Source organism: Pongo pygmaeus, chromosome 21, assembly GCF_028885625.2.
Source record: "Pongo pygmaeus isolate AG05252 chromosome 21, NHGRI_mPonPyg2-v2.0_pri, whole genome shotgun sequence".
NCBI classification, from domain to species: domain Eukaryota; kingdom Metazoa; phylum Chordata; class Mammalia; order Primates; family Hominidae; genus Pongo; species Pongo pygmaeus.
Window position 1 is genome coordinate 28,668,465 of NC_072394.2, and position 19,629 is coordinate 28,688,093.

General features: G+C 43.6%; 1 protein-coding gene across 11 annotated transcripts in view; it reads left to right on the forward strand.

Moving 5' to 3' along the window:
* Positions 1 to 19,629, forward strand: part of SLC23A2 (solute carrier family 23 member 2) — a 159,720-nt gene that overhangs the window by 20,114 nt on the left and 119,977 nt on the right. For 4 of the 11 annotated variants that reach the window (XM_063659000.1, XM_054467898.2, XM_054467890.2 and 1 more), the window contains exon 2: positions 19,471 to 19,593. The exons of 4 other annotated variants lie outside the window; for them this stretch is intronic. The gene's annotated coding sequence lies outside the window, so the exon portion shown is untranslated. Of the gene's footprint in view, positions 1 to 19,466; positions 19,594 to 19,629 lie in introns of all 11 variants that reach the window. 3 more of the 11 variants (XM_054467897.2, XM_054467895.2, XM_063659002.1) reach the window with 1 other exon arrangement.

Below are 19,629 nucleotides of genomic sequence, written 5' to 3' on the forward strand. Positions count from 1 at the left end.
GTGACCTTAAGTTTGCCATGTGATTTTGTGCATGGCAGTTTTTTTCATGGGCCAAGCTTGGAAGTAGTAGTATTTCTTCTGCGGTCTGTTGGCTCTATTTTAGGTGCAAGGGGGCTGGGAAGTGGAGTCCGTTGGTGTGTCCGTGAGGAAAATGTAATAGCACCGTGTCTGCTCTACTACTTAACCAAACTCTGTTGTTCTTATTTTTCCGTAGATTCTCTTGAGTTTCTTAGATAGGTAATCATAATACATGTTGAGCATTTCTAATCCCCAAATCTAAAATTGGAAACTTTTGAGCACTGACAGGATGCCACGAGTGGAAAATTCCGCACCTGACCTCATGTCATGGGTTGCAGTCAAAACTTTATTTCATATGCAAATTTTTTTTTTTTTTTTTTTTTTTTTTTAAGGGATCTTGCTCTGTCACTCAGGCTGGAGTGCAGTGGCAAGATCGTGGCTCACTGCAGCCTTGATCTAGGCTCAAGCGATCTTCCTGCTTTGGCCTTCCAAAGCGCCAGGATTACAGGTGTGAGCCATTGCGCCTGGCCATTATACACAAAATTATTTAAAATATTGAGTAGAATTACCTTCAGGCTATGTGTCTAAGGCGTATATGAAACATAAATGAATTTTGTGTTTAGACTTCGGTCCCATTCTCAAGATATCTCACTATATATATATGCAAATATTCCAAAATCAGAAAAGATACAAAATTTGAAACACTTCTGGTCCCAAGCATTTTATACAAGGAATACTTAACTTGTAGCTGCAAATGATCATTTTGTCTTTTTTTTTCCTCCTTCCTATAGTTAGCTATTTCTTTTTCTTTTTTTTTTTTTTTTTGAGACGGGGTCTCGCTCTGTCGCCCAGGCTGGGGTGCAGTGGTGATCTCAGCTCTCTGCAAGCTCTGCCTCCCAGGTTCAAGCCATTCTCCTGCCTCAGCCTCCTGAGTAGCTGGGACTACAGGCACCCACCACTGTGCCCGGCTAATTTTTTATTTTTAGTAGAGATGGGGTTTCACCACATTGGCCAGGCTGGTCTCAAACTCCCTCCTGACCTTGTGATCCACCTGCCTCGGCCTCCCAAAGTGCTGGGATTACAGGTGTGAGCCACCGCGCCTGGCCTAGTTAGCGATTTCTTTTTCTTTTTCCTTTCCTTTTCCTTTTCCCTTCCCTTTTCCCTTTCCCTTTCCTTGACAGAGTCTCACTCTTGCTGCTCAGCTGGAGTGCAGTGGCGCAATCTTGGCTCACTGCAACTTCCACCTCCAGGTTCAAGCGCTTCTCCTGCCTCAGCCTCCCTAGTAGCTGGGATTACAGGTGCCTGCACACCTGGCTAATTTTTTTTTTTTTTTTTTTTTTGATACGGAGTCTCTCTATCGCTAGGCTGGAGTGCAGGGGCATGATCTCGGCTCACCACAACCTCCACCTCCTGGGTTCAAGTGATTCTCCTGCCTCAGCCTCCCGAGTAGCCGGGACTACAGATGTGAGCCACCATGCCCGGCAAATTTTTGTATTTCTAGTAGAGACAGGGTTTCACTATGTTGGCCAGGCTGGTCTCTAACTCTTGACCTCATGATCCGCCTACCTCAACCCCCCAAAGTGCTGGGATTACAGGTGTGAGCCACTGCATCCAGCCAATTTTTGTATTTTTAATAGAGACAGGGTTTCACCATGTTGGCCAGGCTGATCTCGAACTCCTGACCTCAAGTGATTGGCCCCCCTCGGTTTCCCAAAGTGCTGGGATTACAGGCGTGAGCCACCACACACGGTCAGCTACTTTTTGTTTTGTTTTGTTTTTGAGGTGGAGTTTTGCTCTTGTTGCCCAAGTACAATGGTGTGATCTTGGCTCACTGCAACCTCCGCCTCCTTGGTTCAAGTAATTCTTCTGCCTCAGCCTCATGAGTAGCTGGGATTACAGGTGCCCACCACCATGCCCGGCTAATTTTTTTGTGTATTTTTAGTAGAGACAGGGTTTCGCCATGTTGGCCAGGCTTGTTTTGAACTCCTGACCTTGAGTGATCCATCTGCCTTGGCCTCCCAAAGTGCTGAGATTACAGGCATGAGCCATCAGGCATGGCCAACTGTTTTTTTTTTGTTTTTTGTTTTTTGTTTTAAATGCATTGTAGAGTACTTGCAGAATAGGTTTAACTGTCATAGGTCTTATTTTCAATTTTTACTCAAATGCAATATTGTAAATAGTCTGTAGTGGTATTCAAGGAGTGTCCTAATTACAGATTACAGTCTCATACGTAGTTTTTTTTTTTTTTTTTGAGATGGAGTCCCGCTCTGTCGCCCAGGCTGGAGCGCAGTGGCATGATCGGCTTACTGCAAGCTCCGCCTCCAGGATTCACGCTATTCTCCTGCCTCAGCCACCCGAGTAGCTGGGACTACAGGCGCCCGCCACCGTGCCCGGCTAATTTTTTGTATTTTTAGTAGAGACGGGGTTTCACCGTGTTAGCCAGGATGGTCTCAATCTCCTGACCTCATGATCTGCCTACCTCGGCCTCCCAAAGTGATGAGATTATAGGTGTGAGCCACCGCGCCCGGCCATGTAGTGTTTTTTTTAGCGAACAAAGCCCAGCATCTTGACATTGACCCTGCAATCCTCACAGATACTCTTGGTAGTCTCTCCCTGATAGTGATAATTCTCTAAATTTTTGTTTCCCTGCTGATTTGAAGATGACCTCAGATTTCTTGCTGCGAGGAGTTTCACGAGTGATCGTTCTTCAGGTTTGTCCCCAGGGCTTCTGTTTTAGCCCAGGCTGTTGGATTGTGCAGCTGCTCGCACCTTCTGTGTCAGAGATCCTGACCTGCAGTCTTTGAAAATGTTGTCTCCCTCAGAGAAGTTTGATGGGTTCTTGTGCCTCTTCCTTTATTCTTTCACCCACTCAAAGATAAACTGAATAAGTTAGCAATATCGATTTTGTTCCTTCTCCTTTCTTTCCTCCAGTTGACCCTTGAGTTCTTTTTGCACTTGCTTCTGGACCCCTAGTGTGAGTTTGGGGCCTGCATGTCCACGCTGCCCACCTGCAGCCCTGCAGTCCCCATTTCCAGTGATGGTACACGCTTCCCTCCGGAGCTCCCCCTGTGATCTACAGTAGACTTCACCAGAAGGGGCCTGAATTTAGTGGGAGTAGGAAGCTCCTCTGAACCTTGAGAGGTGGATGGAGGAGGGAATCTTATTATTTGACTTAGCAAATTAGATACCAGGGTCAAATTTACTTTTTCTGATGTTTAGTTCCATTGTTTACAATGATGCTTTAAAGTGACTTCAGCTTTTTTTTTATTTCTCTTTTTGACTCTGAGATCTCACACTTACTGTTTTATTTCTTGAATACGGTCAATTGCTAAAATATATTTTCCAGACTTTTTGTTTTGACTGACCCATTTCTCTCTATTTATATTCATCTGTGTGTGTGTGTGTGTGTGTGTGTGTGTGTGTGTGTATGTATCTCAGACAAAAGTTTCAAGGCCAGGCGCGGTGACTCATGCCTGTAATCCCAGCACTTTAGGAGGCTGAGGTGGATTGATCACTTGAGGCCAGGAGTTTGAGACCAGTTTGGCCAACATGGTGAAACCCTATCTCTACTAAAAATACAAAAATTAGTTGGACGTGGTGGCAGGCAGCTGTAATCCCAGCTACTCAGGAGGCTGAGGCAGAAGAATTGCTTGAACCCAGGAGGCGCGGAGGTTGCAGTGAACCGAGATTGTGCCACTGCACTCCAGCCTGAGCGACAGAGGGAGAGTCCATCTCAAAAAAAAGAAAAAGTTTCATGGCTGGGCATAGTGGCTCATGCCTGTAATCCTAGCACTTTGGGAGGCCGAGGTGGGTGGATTGTCTGAGCCCAGGAGTTCGAGACCAACCTGGGCAACATGGTGAAACCTCGTCTCTACCAAAAATACAAAAAATTAGCCGGGCATGGTGGTGCACTCCTGTAATCCCAGCTACTCGAGAGGCTGAGGCATGAGAATCACTTGAACCCGGGAGGTGGAGGTTGTAGTGAGCCGAGATCGTGCCACTGCACTCCAGCTTGGGCAAAAAAATAAAAAGGTTTCATACCACACCACATAACCTTTGTTCTTTTTGTGGTGAAAGGGGTCTCTCTGTGTTTCCCAGGCTAGTCTGGAACTCCTGGGCTCAAACCATCCTCCTGCCCCTGCCTCTGCTGGGATTATAGGCATGAGCCACTGCATTCAGCCAGATAACCTTTTAGGCCGTGTACTCTGAAATTTTCTATGCTGATTTCATGATAAAAATTTTGGTTATGATGCCCTAAATTGATATAGACCTTTAAGTAAGGCCTTTGATTTAGAAAGGTTAATTATTCATACTATCCTCTGGAAAAAAAAAACCAGACGAGATTCTGTGGGCATGGCTGGAGAGGGACTCCCTACATCCAGAATAACACATAAGAAAGCTTCATTGAGATAACTTACATAAAATTCAGTTATTTAAAGGATATGCTTCAGTAGTTGGTAGCATGTTCACTGAGTTTCATAACCACTACCATCTGGCTGTCATTAGTGGTTACTCTCCCTTCTCCCCTTTTCACCCAGCCCCTGGCAACACTAATCCACAGTCTGTTTCTATAGATGTGCTCTTCTGTACATATAAATGGTATCATACAATATGTGGTTTTGGCCAGGCATGGTGGCTCATGCCTGTAATCCCAGCACTTTGGGAAGCCAAGGTGGGTGGATCACCCGAGCTCAGGAGTTCAAGACCAGCCTGACCAACATGGTGAAACCCCATACCTACTAAGAATACAAAAATTAGTTGGGCATGGTGGCGTGCACCTGTAGTCCCAGCTACTAGGCAGGCTGAGGTGGGGGTATTGCTTGAACCCGAGTGGTGGAGGTTGCAGCGAGCCGAGATCATGCTACTGCACTCCAGCCTGGGCAACAGAGCGAGACCTTGTCTCAAAAAAAAAAAAAAAAAAGTGTTTTTTTGTGATAGGCTTTTTCACTTAGCATAATGTTTTCAAGGTTTAGCCATCTTACAGCATGTGTCAGTACTTCTACTTTATTGCTGAATAATCCATTGTATGGATATACCACATTTTGTTTATCCATTAATTAGTTGATGGACGTTTGGGTTATTTTCACATTTGGCTGTTATAAATAATGCTGTTATGAACATTTGAATACAAGTTTTTGTGTGATCATCTTTTCACTTTTGTTGGTAGATACATAGAAGTGGAATTACTGGATCATATGGTAATTCCATGTTTAACTTTTTTTTTTTTTTTTTTTTTTGAGACAGAGTCTTGCTCTGTCACCAGGCTGGAGTGCAGTGGCGCCATCTCAGCTCACTGTAACCTCCACGTCCCGGGATCAAGCGATTCTCCTGCCTCAGCCTCCCAAGTAGCCGGAACTACAGCACGCGCTACCACGCCCAGCTAATTTTTGTATTTTTAGTAGAGACAGGGTTTCACCATGTTGGCCAGGATGGTCTCGATCTCTTGACCTCATGATCCGCCCGCGTTGACCTCCCAAAGTGCTGGGATTACAGGCGTGAGCCACCGCGCCCGGCCGATTCTATGTTTAACATTTTGAGGAGCTGCCAAACCATTTTACAAAGTAGGTTCTTCAGAATTATATGAGGGTTACAATTTCTGTGTGTCCTTGCTGACAACTGTTATTGCTGCTTTTTTTGATTATAGGCATCCTAATGGGTGTGCAGTGGTTTTGGTTTGCGTTTCCCTAGTGACTGATGATGTTCAACACCTTTTCATGTGCTTGTTGGCCATTTGTAGGCTATCTTTGCAGAGATGTCTATTCAAATTCTTGGCTCATTTTTTTGGTTTTTTTTTTTTGTTTATATTTGAGACTGGGTCTTTTTTTTTTTTTTGAGACGGAGTCTTGCTCTGCTGCCCAGGCTGGAGTGCAGTGGTGCAATCTCGGCTCACTGCAAGCTCCACCTGCCAGGTTCATGCCATTCTCCTGCCTCAGCCTCCCGAGTAGCTGGGACTACAGGCGCCCACCACCACACCTGGCTAATTTTTTGTATTTTTCGTAGAGATGGGGTTTCACCGTGTTAGCCAGGATGGTCTCGATCTCCTGATCTCATGATCTGCCCGCCTTGGCCTCCCAAAGTGCTGGGATTACAGGCGTGAGCCACTGCGCCCGGCCAAGACTGGGTCTTGCTATGTTGCCCAGTCTGGAGTGCAGTGGCTTGTTAATAAGAGTGATCATAGCTCACTGCAGCCTCAGATTCCAAGAGATCGTCCTGCTTCAGGCTCCTGAGTAGCTGGACTAGAGGCATGTGCTGGGTCAACCGCTTTCTTTGCCCATTTAATTAGGTTACTTGTCTTTATATTGCTGATTTGTAAGAGTCCTTAATATATTCTGCAGGAGTCCTTTATGTGGTATGTAATTTGCAAATATTTTTTCCTCATTCTGTAAGATTCTTTTTCACTTTCTTGCTGTGTCTTTTTTTTTTTTTTTTTTTGAGACACAGTTTCACTGTTGTTGCCCAGGCTAGAGTGCAATGGCGCGATCTTGGCTCACCGCAACCTCCGCCTCCCAGGTTCAAGCGATTCTCCTGCCTCAGCCCCCCGAATAGCAGGGATTACAGGCCTGGGCCACCACGCCTGGCTAATTTTGTATTTTTAGTAGAGATGGGGTTTCTCCATGTTGGTCAGGCTGGTCTCAAACTCCCGACCTTAGGTGATCTGCCCACCTTGGCCTCCCAAAGTGCTGGGATTACAGGTGTGAACCGCTGAACCTGGCCTTGCTTGTGTCTTTTTTTTTTTTTTTTTTTTTTTTTTTTTTTTTTTTTTTGGAGATGGAGTCTTTCTCTGTCACCCAGGCTGGAGTGCAGTGGCGTGGTCTCGGCTCACTGCAAACTCTGCCACCCGGGTTCACGCCATTCTCCTGCCTCAGCCTCCTGAGTAGCTGGGACTACAGGCACCCGCCGCCACGCCCGGCTAATTTTTTATATTTTTAGTAGAGACGAGGTTTCACAGTGTTAGCCAGGATGTTCTCGATCTCCTGACCTTGTGATCTGCCCGCCTTGGCCTCCGAAAGTGCTAGGATTATAGACGTGAGCCACCGTGCCCGGCCTGCTTGTGTCTTTTGCAGTTAAGAAAGTTTTAATTTTTGTTAAAGTCTCTATGTGTCTGTTTTTCTTTCCTTGCTTGTGATTTTGGTGTCACATCTTAGAAACCACTGCCTAACCCAAGGTCATAAAGATTTACCCCCTCTCAGTTTTCTTCTAAGAATTTTATAGTTTTAGCTCTTAAAGTTGGGTCTCTGATTCATTTTAATGTTTGAGTTAGGGGTCCACCTTCATTGTTTTACATATGGACTTTTTCTTTTTTTTGAGACGGAGTTTCACTCTTGTTTCCCAGGCTGGAGTGCAATGGCGCGATTTTGACTCACTACAACCTCCGCCTCCTGGGTTCAAGCGAGTCTCCTGCCTCAGCCTCCCGAGTAGCTGGGATTACAGGTGTGTGCTGCCATGCCTGGCTAATTTTGTATTTTTAGTAGAGACAGGGTTTCTCCATGTTGATCAGGTTGGTCTCGAATTCCCGACCTCAGGTTATCTGCCTGCCTCGGCCTCCCAAAGTGCTGGGATTACAGGTGTGAGCCACCGTGCCTGGCAACACATTTGGATTTTCGATTGTCTCATCACCATTTGTTTAAAGGATGACTCTACCCCCCATTACATTGTCCTGATGCCCTGTTTTGAAAATCACATGTTTAGGTTTATTTCTGGATTCTCAATTGTATTCTGTTAATCTATATGGCTACCCTTATCCTAGCATCTTTGTGTGTACTTATACCACACTGTCTTAATTAGTATAGCTTCATATTACTTTTGAAGGGGTAGTGGGAGTCCTCCAATTTTGCTGTTTTTCAAGATTGTTTTGACTATTCTGGGTCCTGTGTATTTCCATAAGAATTTCAGGATCGGCTTGTCAGTTTTTGCCAAAAAGGCAGATGGGATTTTGAGAGTGAGTGCATTGAATCTGAAGATCAGTTTGGGTAGTATTGCCAAGAATTACATATTTTTAACTGAAAAATTTCTTGAGACAATGTTTATCTGCATAAGGAGCAGTACATTATGATAATTTCTTCCAGCCTAGTCTAGTCTACTTCATTCCATTTTTTCAAATTAAGAAATTGCCATCGGCTGGGCACGGTGGCTCACGCCTGTAATCCCAGCGCTTTGGGAGGCCAAGGCGGGCGGATCACGAGGTCAGGAGTTGGAGACCAGCCTGGCCAACATGGTGAAACCCCGTCTCTACTAAAAATACAAAAATTAGCTGGGCTTGGTGATACACGCCTGTAATCCCAGCTACTGGGGGGTCTGAGACAGCAGAATGGCTTGAACCCATGACGTGGAGGTTGCAGTGAGCCAAGATCATGCCACTGCACTCCAGCCTGGGTGACAGAGCAAGACTCCATCTCAAAAAAGAAAGAAAGAGGCTGGGCGCGGTGGCTCATGCCTGTAATCCCAGCACTTTGGGAGGCCGAGGCAGGCAGATCATGAGGTCAGGAGATCGAGACCATCCTGGCTATCATGGTGAAGCCCTGTCTCTACTAAAAATGCAAAACATTAGCTGGGCATGGTGGCATGCACCTCTGGTGCCAGCTACTCAGGAGGCTGAGGCAGGAGAATCGCTTGAACACGGGGGGTGGAGGTTGCGGTGAGCCGAGATCTTACCACTGCATTCCAGCCTGGGCAACAGAGCGAGATTCCATCTGAAAGAAAAAGAAAGAAAGAAAGAAAGGGAGGGAGGGAGGGAATTGCCGACCCCAACCACTGATTTGAGTACTCACTCCCATGGACCATTCATTATCTGTTGTTTGAAAAATATGCTTCATGTCAGTGGTCCTCAACCTTGAAAGCAAATTGCAATCACCTGGGAAACTTTAAAAAACTACAGATGCTGGACACATCCATGAGACCAGGATGCAGTTGATGAGAAATTCAGCCCAAGCACTTCCAGGTGATTCCAGGGTACAGCCAGAGCTGAGCACCATTGCTATAAATAAACTAAAATTCAGATATTTATACTGCTTTTAAAGCCTTTTCATAGTTGACTGAATGGGATGGAAATGTATGTATTGCTAAATTACAGGTCCTTATGTGTCACTTTGATGACAAACGTATTAGGTCTGTTTGTGCACTTTCTCTTAACGTAATATGACCTGTGATGCAGTTCTCCTGAGAAATTGAATGATTATGCTTTTGACTTGCCCATGGGTGTGTAGGGTTGTCCCTGGTCTATGCAGAGGGCAAAGATAGAGCAGGATGTTTGGAGATCATCTGTCATTTCTCAGAAATTTTTGTGTCTGCCTTTTTGCAGTAGGAAATGGATTGAGAAGAATATGTAGGAAATTCACAGCTATTTTAGGAACTGTCATATAGAGACCATTAAATCTAAATATACTGTTGATGTATATGAAGCTATTGGCCAGAACTAAGGTCAGAATTAGTGGAAAAATATCTGGACTGGTGTCCTGTCTTAGCGAGATTAAGGAATATTAGGATTGTGGTGGAATGCTTATACATAAAGTAGCTTGTTTTATTCATTGAATATTCTTTTATCTGGTTATATTTGAAAGTAAAATGTGGCTGGGCGCGGTGGCTCACACCTGTAATCACCCAGCACTTTGGGAGGCTGAGGTGGGTGGATCACCTGAGGTTGGGAGTTCGAGACCAGCCTGGCCAACATAGTGAAACCCCATCTCTACTAAAAATAAAAAATTAGCCGGGCATGGTGGCAGCCATCTGTAATCCCAGCTATTAGGGAAGCTGAGACAGGAGAATCACTTGAACTGGGAGGCGGAGGTTTCAGTGAGCCAAGATTGTGCCACTGCACTCCAGCCTGGGCCACAAAATGAGACCCCATCTCAACAAAAAAGAAAGTAAAATGTACATATATACAATATATGTAACTTTTTTTCAAAGTAGAGATTATACGGAGGGTATTTAAGCCTGTTTTTTACTTAGCAATGTATCTTAGACATGTGACTAGATAGTCCTTTATTTGCAGCTCATTTGTGCTGAATACATCATGTTTTATTTGCCAAATCCTTCTATTAGGTATTTAGCTTATGAGCCATTTTCTGCTGTGGTGGACATAATACAGTGGTGAACAGCATTGTACCTAAATCTGAATGCATTTTCCTGATTATTTCTTTAGACTAAATTGTTGGAAGGCATATCATTTGCATTTCTAAGACTTTAACACATATGTAACATACATGCCAGAGACCTCCTGCATTCAGGTTAACACACTGGGAAGTATTGCCATAATAAAACATTTTTTCTTTTTTATGCCAATTTGAGTGAAGAATGGAATCACCATGTTTATTTTGCTTTTCTTTGATACCTAGTGAGTTTGAGCGCTTTTTAATGATTCTTTTGGCCATTTATATTTTGTTTGGCTTATTGTGTTTTTTGCCAGTTTTTCCAGTCTTGTATCTGTCTCTTTTTCCTGGTGATTTATAGCAGTATTTTTATATCAAGGACATGAACACTTTGATAAATGTTATACATATTTTCCCCATTTGCCTGGTAATTTTATGATGTATTGGAGAACTGAGTGTTATTTGCAGATCGTTTTTCTTGGTTTAATTTTCAAATTAGAAGTCTCATTTTTCAAACTTTAAAGTTTCATAGGAAATATTTTTCTTAAAGATGAATAAAAATCTGTCAGAACATGATTTTATTTAAAGTATTTTATAGATTTCTTATTTGCTTGTCTACTAAAATAATGCTTGAAACAATCAGCTGCCACCTTTGAATTAAAAAGAAAAATAAAATTTGGAATTGAAGATTTTCCAATATTATTGTCTCTGTATTTTAATATTTTTTTCATATATTTAGAAAATTTTTTTTGTAGAGACAGGGTCTTTCTGTGTTTTCCAGGCTGGTCTTGAATTCTTGGCCTCAAGTCATCCTCCTGCCTGGGCTTCCCAAAGTGTTGGGACTATAGGTATGAGCCACCATGCTGGCCGCATTGTCCCGGTAAATGTGAACCTTAAGTTTGGGTGCTTTTGGTGTTTAGACTCTTTGGGTACACATAACGTCTATTGGGTTGATGGTGCTCTTTTTTGTTAATTTCTTTTTTCTTTTCTTTTTTTTTTTGAGATGGAGTCTTGCCCTGATGCCCAGGCTGGAGTGCGCTGGTGTGATCTCGGTTCATTGTAACCTCCACCTCCCGGGTTCAAGCGATTCTCCTGCCTCAGCCTTCTGAGTAGCCGGGACTACAGGCACATGCCACCACGCTTGGCTAATTTTTGTATTTTTAGTAGAGACGGGGTTTTGCCATGTTGGCCAGGCTGGTCTGGAACTCCTGACCTTGTGATCTGCCCGCCTCAGCCTCCCAAAGTACTGGGATTACAGACGTGAGCCACTGCGCCTGGCCCTTTGCATTAATTTCTTAGTTTTGCTCTAGTAGTATTAAATTGGAGACTTTTGCATCATACTTAGATAATAGCCTTAAATAACTCTTTCTAATTTTACCCTATAGGTTTCTTGTTTAAAAATCGGCATCCATTTGTATTCCAGCTCTCTGGAAACACTTGTCCTAGCTAGGTTTTAGGGGCTTGCTAGTCTTGTTGGCTCCTTGAGGTTGTGGAGGGGAGCTTAATGTGTGTAGCTTCACAGCATCTGGCTCAGCACAGCTCAGAATAGGTACTACACATGCCTTGTGTGCATATCCTGGCATTATCCCTTTAACCGTCTCTAGGAGAAATGAGACCAGTATGGGTTCTGGTTGTGGGGCTTCCTCCAACTGGGGGTAAGACTCTGTTTCCCCTCTGTGCCTTCCATTGCCAATGGGGGGCCGGGTTGCAGGATTTCTAAGCCCCTTATATTCATTCTTTCCACCCCCTTCATTGAGCATTGTCTTTCGGCAGGGTGCTGGGGAGAAGCAGCCTGCCCAGGCTTAGCCATTTCTAGGTCGTCCTCATTTTGAGTTGAGAATTCTGACCTCTAGTTACTTTAATCTGGTTATTATCTAATCGTGATCACTTCTAGACATTTTGGAGAGGTTTAGAAAGTTTTGGGGTTAACAGACATAAAATAGGATTTTCAGCTTAGTTGAAGGTCAACAGTGCTTGTTCACACGCAAAGGCATAGTTTATGAAGGGAAAAATAGAACCATTTGTGTTAACAGAGCTTGACTTATTAGCACTGATAGTTGCCATGGGAGTGTTTTTTTAAGTTTGTCATTTTGCCAGGAATGTAAATTGGGGCATTACTCCTTAGATCTTCATGTAATTAGGAGGATGGACAAAACCCCTATTTTTCTTGAATCAGAAGTTTATTATCCCATTTATAATATGGGAGTAAATAAGGAAAGGTGTCTTTAATTTTTTTGTTTGTTTTTGTAGAGACCCTTGTTATGTTGCCCAGGCTGGTCTTGAACTTCTTGGCTCAAGCGAGATTATACAGTGTGAGCCACTGCCAGTATCTTTAATTTTTTGATAATAAGTACAACTTAGGCATTGAGCAAAACTATTTTTAGTGACTTGTCTTGCATATATATTTATGAATTTTGATATTTTAAAAAATCACAAATAGGCCAGGTGTGGTAGCTCACACCTGTAATCCTAGCACTTAGGGAAGCTGAGGCAGGAGGATCAGTTGAGCTCAGGAGTTCGAGACCAGCCTGAGCAGCATAATGAGATCTCGTCTCTTTTCTTTTCTTTTTTTTTTTGAGACAGAGTCTTGCTCTGTCACCCAGGCTGGAGTGCAGTGGTGCAGTCTCAGCTCACTGCAGCCTCTGCCTCCCCATTTCAAGTGATTCTCCTGCCTCAGCCTCCCCAGTAGTTGGGACTACAGGTGCATGCCACCATGCCCAGCTAATTTTTGTAGTTTTTTAGTAGAGTCGGGGGTGGGAGGGTTTCACCATGTTGGCCAGGCTGGTCTCGAACTCCTGACCTCGTGATCTGCTCACCTCAGCCTCCCAAAGTGCTGGGAGTACAGGCATGAGCCACGGTGCCCAGGTTGAGATCTTGTCTTTATTTAAAAAAATAATAATAAAAACATAATACGTGTTCGTTAATAATGGGTAAAGTAGAAAAGCAAAAAGAAATAGGATACCACCTGCATCTGAAACCCTGGGAGGATCCAGTTAATATTGTAATAAGTGTCCCAGAATGCCTATCTTGCTGAAGAAGTCATGCTCATACAGAGAGAGATGTTCTGCCTTTTTTCACCCCACTTTGTAATAGATCATAATTATTTCCCTGTGTCATGATAGTGTACTGCAGACTGGCCCTGTAGTATTTTATCATACAGTGTTTTGCCATCGTAATTTATTCATGCAGTCTTTACATAGTGGATTCTACTTGTCCTACAACTGAAGTGTATACAATTATATTCATCTAATTACTTTTCTAGAACAATGATTTTATTGGATATGCATTTTTGTTATTTTTTTTTGAGATGGAGCTTCGCTCAGCCACCCAGGCTGAAGTGCAGTGGTGTGATCTTGGCTCACTGCAACCTCTGCCCCCGATTCAAGCGATTCTCCTGCCTCAGCCTCCTGAGTAGCTGGGACTACAGGCGGGCGTGCACCACCACACCTGGCTAATTTTTGTGTTTTTAGTGGAGACAGGGTTTCACCATGTTGGCCAGGATAGTCTCGATCTCTTGACCTCATGATCTGCTGCCTCAGTCTCCCAAAGTGCTGGGATTACAGGCGTGAGTCACCATGCCCGGCCGACTCTCTTTTTTTTTTGAGATGAAGTCTTGCTCTTGTTCCCCAGGCTGGAGTGCAATGTCATGATCTCAGCTCACTGCAAACTCTGCCTCCGGGTTCAAGCAATTCTCTTGCCTCAGCCTCCCGAGTAGCTGGGATTACAGGCGCCTGCCACCACGCCTGGCTAATTTTTGTATTTTTAGTAGTGACGGGGTTTCACCATGTTGGCCAGGCTGGTCTCAAACTCCTGACCTCAGGTGATCTGCCCACGTTGGCCTTCCAAAGTGCTGGGATTACAGGCGTGAGCCACCGTGCCCGGCTGGGGAGGGACTTTCTAGCACAAAAGTAATAGGAGAAATTGCAAAAAGATACTAGTATGGCTTAAGAGAGACTTAAAAAATGTCCTCTATTTCAAGTGGTATAAACAAAGTGGAAAAAGCAGTCGTTTGCTTTTTCTGGGGAAAATGTTTTCAGTAGACAAAGGGTTAATATCCTTAACCTGTAACAAACTCTTGCAAAAAGAAAAAAACAAAATAAAAGTAGGAAAAAAAAAAAGAAACTCTTGGCCGGGCATGGTGGCTCACGCCTGTAATTCCAGCACTTTGGGAGGCCGAGGCGGGTAGATCACGAGGTCAGGAGATCAAGACCATCCTGGCTAACACGGTGAAACCCCGTCTCTACTAAAGATACAAAAAATTAGCTGGGCCTGGTGACAGGCGCCTGTAGTCCCAGCTACTCAGGAGGCTGAGGCAGGAGAAAGGTGTGAACCCGGGAGGCAGAGCTTGCAGTGAGCCGAGATCGCGCCACTGCACTCCAGCCTGGGTGACTGTGCGAGACTCTGTCTCAAAAAAAAAAAGAAAGAAACTCTTGCAAATGAATCAGAAAAACCCAAACACGTACTGAAAAAAATGGGTAAAAGTCACTTACAGTTCATAAAAGAACTGTAGACACATGGATCAAAGAAATCAAGATCAAAACCAGATGTCATTCTTTACATGTCATATTTGCAAAAATTAAAAAAAAAACAGGCCGGGCACAGTGGCTCACGCCTGTAATCCCAGCACTTTGGGAGGCCGAGGCAGATGGATCACTTGAGGTCAGGAGTTTGAGACCAGCCTCGCCACCATGGTGAAACCCTGTCTTTACTAAAAATACAAACATTAGCCAGGCGTGGTGGTGCATGCACATAATCCTAGCTACTTGGGAGGCTGAGGCAGGAGAATGGCTTGAACCCGGGATGTGGAGTTTGCAGTGAGCCAAGATGGCACCAATGCATTCCAGCCTGGGCAACAGAGTGAAACTCTGTCTCAAAAAATAAGTAAATAAATAAAAAACAATCTAGGAATGGCAAGTGAGGTTAACGTCATATTCTTTCTTTTTCTTTTTTTCTTACTCACCACTGCACCAATGAAGAAATACGTAGTTTTCTTCCATTGTGCTTTGTCAGTTTGTCTGCTTTCCCAGAAGGAATTGGGAAGCTTTTTCATTTCCCATTTCTTACGAGGAAGGCTGGGAAATAACTAAGAATTTGTCTGGGCCTAGCACCTTTTGGAAAAGAGTAATTTGCTTTTGTAATTTTCTCCAATTATTGTTACTTGTTCAGGTTTTCAAAAAATAGTTTTTGGCCAGGCATGGTGGCTCACACCTGTAATCCAGCATTTTGGGAGACCAAGGCGGGTGGATCATTTGAGGTCAGGAGTTCGAGACCAGCCTGGTCAACTTGATGAAACCCCATCTCTACTAAAAATACAAAAATTAGCCAGGTGTGGTGGTGGGCGCCTGTAATCCCAGCTACTCGGGAGGCTGAGGCAGGAGAATCGTTGAGCCCTGGAGGCGGAGGTTGCAGTGATCTGAGATCATGCTACTGCAGTCCAGCCTAGGTGACAGAGCGAGACTCCGTCACAAAAACAAAAACACCGAAAAAATAGTTTTCCCCCCAAAATTGCCCGTTTCATCAAGATTTTCAAGTGCGTACATGTGCTTCTTTTGTAAGTCCTTGAAAAAATACAAACATTGGGAATGATAGTATAAGGATAAAGGATATAAGGGTAGTATAAGGTTAAAAATAAACTTAAAAAACAAAATGCAAAAGCATGAAGAATATGTAGTGTTTTGAGTTTGCCCTTATTTTCAGAAGATATTTGTCATATTCAGGAAGTATCTTTTAATTTGCATTGAAGATATTTGGTTTTTGCTTTTATTTATTTTTTTATTATTATTATTTATTTATTTATTTTTTATTTTTTGAGACGGAGTTTCGCTCTTCTTGCCCAGGCTGGAGTGCAATGCGCGATCTCTGCTCACCGCAACCTCCGCCTCCCGGATTCAAGCGATTCTCCTGCCTCAGCCTTCCCGAGTAGCTGGAATTACAGGCATGTGCCACCACGCCCGGCTAATTTTGTATTTTTAGTAGAGATGGGGTTTCTCCATGTTGATCAGGCTGACCAACTCCCGACCTCAGGTGATCCACCCACCTCGGCCTCCCAAAGTGCTGGGATTACAGGCATAAACTACCGCGCCTGGCTGGTTTTTGCTTTTTAAATCAGGAGGAAGTGTTTTGTCGGCCTTTTTGGCATCTACTGAATTGATAGAATGATTTGGCTGTTCAAAGGTTTTGGCCTGTTATGATACTGGCCCTGGCATTCTCTCCTTCCTGCTTTTGAAGAGTTAACATCCCTTTTTAAGGAAATGATGGTGAGTCAGTGGTAGATGTTAAATAACATAGTAAGATACACAGATGGCAATTCTGTATTATTTCCTCCCCAGTTTTTTGTTGAATGTTTTCTGTATGAAGTCAGTGTCTGGAAACCACAGCATGTAGTATGTACTTTTGCACATCCTAATTAAGAAGCAACAGAAGCACTGTGAACAGATTCTTGGGAGTTCAGCGGGCCTTGATGGGGGAAAGTCATGTGGCCGTCAATGTGTCCCAAGTGATGTTTCCTCTGACCTGCCGCAGCGCCCAGGCTTTGATCTCAGCCCCGTAGCCTTGCGTGCAAAGAACAGTTTTCATGTTTCCAGAGTGCGGTGGAACCCATGAATGGGAGGGGCATTCAGCGGAGCGCTCTGCCAGAAGTTCAAGGTTGCTTACTGATAGCTCAGTCTTGTTTTTGTTTGTATCGTGATTCCTTCTTCTTAACTCCTTCCTCAGAGTTAAATGTATTTACATGTTCCCAGTATTAGAACCTCTGACCCAGTTCTATGGTTTGGTCTTAATACTTGTTCTGTGCAGTAGTAAGTCAAGTGCTTCCAGCCATCTTGCCACTCAGCTTAGAAAAATACTCTCCAAAAACATGTCTTTAAGGAGTCATAGTACTTTCGCTTCCCCATTCAGAATTTTCCAATGATTTGTAGCTAAAAATGACATTCTGTTAATTTGCACTTTGCCCTCATGGAGCCGTTTTTAATTAATAGTTTTTTAAAGGATTTGCAAAAGAAGCATACACATGTTGAAAAATAATTCTAGCTTGTCAGACTTGTGTTTAGTAAATTGAGAAAGTCACACAATCTTTTCTTACGTCCCCCCACCACTTCAAAGCAGTTTGATCTGTATCCTTGCCAGCCCTGTTCTGTGTACACAAATGCATACTATGTAATTATCCTTTTAATAAAAGTGAAATCATAACCACACATATTATACAACCTGTATTTTTCAAGGAACTGTATTTGTTATTACAATTTAACTGAAAGTAAGCCATTCTTTTAAAGTGTCTCTCTTGTTTTCTTTTTTCATGTTCTTTTCATTATTCCTCTTGACTAGACATTGATGGATGTCACCTTTGTGCCTCCTTTCTGACATTGCAAATTTCTGATAAACATAGCTTAAGGCTTGGCATAGTGGCTCGTGCCTGTAATCCCAGCACTTTGGGAGCCGAGGCGGGTGGATCACCTGAGGTTGAGTTCAAGACCAGCCTGGCCAACATGGTGAAAACCGTGTCTCTACTAAAAATACAAAAAATTAGCCAGTCGTGGTGGCGGGCACCTGTAATCCCAGCTACTCGGGAGGCTGAGGCAAGAGAATCACATGAACCTGGTAGCGGAGACTGTAGTGAGCCAAGATTGCGCCACTGCACTCCAGCCTGGCTGATAGAGCGAGACTCGGTCTCATTTAAAACAACAACAACAACAAAAAACCCCCCAAACACCCCCACATAGCTAAAGATAGATTTATGTATAGAGATTTTATTTTGAGAAATAAATTACTTTTTTTTTTCCTTGCATGCAAAATGTTTTAGAAAGGGAAAGACATCAATTTCTTCATTCACATTCTAATAATTTAAAGTGAGTATTTTTTCCCAAACAGCCAAAGACCAGTGTTTAGTTTCCAAAATTAAAAAAAAAAAAGACTCATTAATGGTTCATTGAAGACTGGACTGGTACCAGTCCGATGGCATTTGTGTGCTATTTAACTTGGGGCCGTTGGCGATTGTTGATGCTAACTTGCCCAAGAACAAATGGTAAAAGTTGATGTCTCAACATAAGGATTTTTCAGTGAAAATCTGGCTAAACTGTTGCTTGCCTTGCACATTTTTCTTCACAAGGGAGGGCCAGGCTCATGGCTGGGGCTGTGATGGCTGTTCCCAAGACAGCCACTGAGTCAGGCTCTGGGTTCCCTTTATTGTGGAACGTATGCACAGGTACAAGAGTGGATTAAAACATAGCCATTTAATAAATAGTAAAAGAAACATCTGTGTACCTGCTCATATCCCAGTTTGAGAAATAGAATGTGACCGGCTTTTTGAGAAGCACCCTCCCCATGTGCTAATACGTTTTTAAGAGGCTTTAAAAGAAAGTGACTTAATTTTTTTTTTTTTTAAATCAAAGGCCCTCTGCTAGGGAATATGGAGTTTAAAAGTTATCAATGATGAAATCCCAACTGAGTGCAAATCACTTTTTTTGCTTTTGTTTTGAGACGGGGTGTTGCTCTCTTGCCCAAGTAGGACTGCAGTGGCACAGTCACCACTCACTGCAGCCTTGACCTCCTGGGCTCAAGGAATCCTCCTGCCTCAGCCTCCTGAGTAGCTGTGACTACAGGTGTGTGCCACCACGATGAGATAAATTTTTTTTTTTTTTTTTTTTTTTTGTAGAGACAAGGTTTCACTATGTTGCCCAGGCTGGTCTTGAACTCCTGGCCTCAAGTGATCCTCCCATCCCAGCCTCCCTACAGGTGTGCCTGGCCCAAAATCAGGTGTGCCTGAACCACCGTGCCTGGCCCAAAATTGCTTTTTATTTATTTATTTTTTTGAGACAGAGTCTCACTCACTCTGTCACCCAAGCTGGAGTGTGGTTGCACAATCACAGCTCACTGCAACCTCAACCTCCTGAGCTCAGATGATCCTCCACCTCTCAGTCTCCTGAGTAGCTGGGATCACAGGTGTGCACCACCACACTTGGCTAATGTGTGTGTGTGTGTGTGTGTTGTAGAGACCACCCTATTGCTCAGGCTGGTCTCGAACTCCTGGGCTTAAGTGACCTGCCTGCCTTGGCCTACCAAAGTGCTGGGGTTACAGGTGTGAGCCACTGTGCCTGGCTGAAAATTGTTTTTTTTACAGGTGTTCTAAAATACTATCTTTCAAAATACTTTGTAGAAATGGAGAGTGGATTTTTAAATAATTGAGGGTGCAGTTTGTGACCCTGCCTAGAGACAGGCTGGGGCCTTGGAGGCAGTCCATAAAAATGAAGTAGTAATAGAGCAAATTCTAGGACTGGGCATGGCTGGGTGAAAAATAGACTCCATTCATGCAGAGTGCCTCCTGCTAGGTTTGTTATTACTTTTAATTTACCATTTGCTTTTCTCCAGCTAGGTCTTGACTCCACTAACGGGGACTTCTCATACGGCTTTGAACTTGGACCTTGGTGCATAAGCAAATGTAACTCAGCGAATTGTAATGGAAAGCATATGGACAGGTCTACACCACATCACTTAGGTGCGTGTAAAACACAATCTCCAGTTGTGTTTCCTT